General features: G+C 49.7%; 1 non-coding gene across 1 annotated transcript; it reads right to left on the bottom strand.

Moving 5' to 3' along the window:
* Positions 1 to 283: 283 nt before the first annotated feature.
* Trnat-ugu (transfer RNA threonine (anticodon UGU)) lies at positions 284 to 358 on the bottom strand. The gene has a single exon. It is a non-coding gene; the product is annotated as a tRNA-Thr (tRNA).
* Between the last annotated feature and the right edge of the window lie 230 nt (positions 359 to 588).

The raw sequence follows: 588 nt of genomic DNA, 5'->3' as shown, positions 1-588 counted from the left end.
CACTGCCCCAGTCGGCGATTGCACGCGAGCAGCACACGTGCAGCGCTGCGCGCTCATGAGCCGCGTGCAACGTTTGCCCGCCCCTGAATTAGGGGGTACAAAGGCGCTATACTACTGCAAAATTACAACTAGGTTTCACAATAAGTGTCATACATTTGAATTTTCTGATTCTCGGAGTACTGAAGGGCGAACTGTTTCAGTTGTTAATAACCAGTCAAAAGCCTAGATACCATAAATATTTTAAATGGACACCCTACTTCATTGGGGACATGTTGAAAATGTGTGTCCCGACCGGGACTCGAACCCAGGATCTCCTGCTTACATGGCAGATGCTCTATCCGTCTGAGCCACCGAGGGCACAGGGGGTAGTCCGCCTGCAGGGACTTATCCCTTGCATGCACCCCGTGAGACCCACATTCCCATCGTGTCCACACCACTGCGTCCGTAGTGCGCCTAATAGATGTTTGCCCATCATACTCATTACTCGTGGCAGATTAATCCACCAAGTCCCGTATAAGTTCGGGCATAGGGTGTACATTCACACAAGAAGGTCAATGGCTGGGAAGCCATATTTTAATTATATATGAC

The sequence above is a fragment of the Schistocerca cancellata genome, chromosome 7 (genome assembly GCF_023864275.1).
Source record: "Schistocerca cancellata isolate TAMUIC-IGC-003103 chromosome 7, iqSchCanc2.1, whole genome shotgun sequence".
NCBI lineage: Eukaryota > Metazoa > Arthropoda > Insecta > Orthoptera > Acrididae > Schistocerca > Schistocerca cancellata.
Note: the sequence above shows the minus strand (reverse complement) of the source record. Positions and strands in the feature narration are given on the sequence as shown.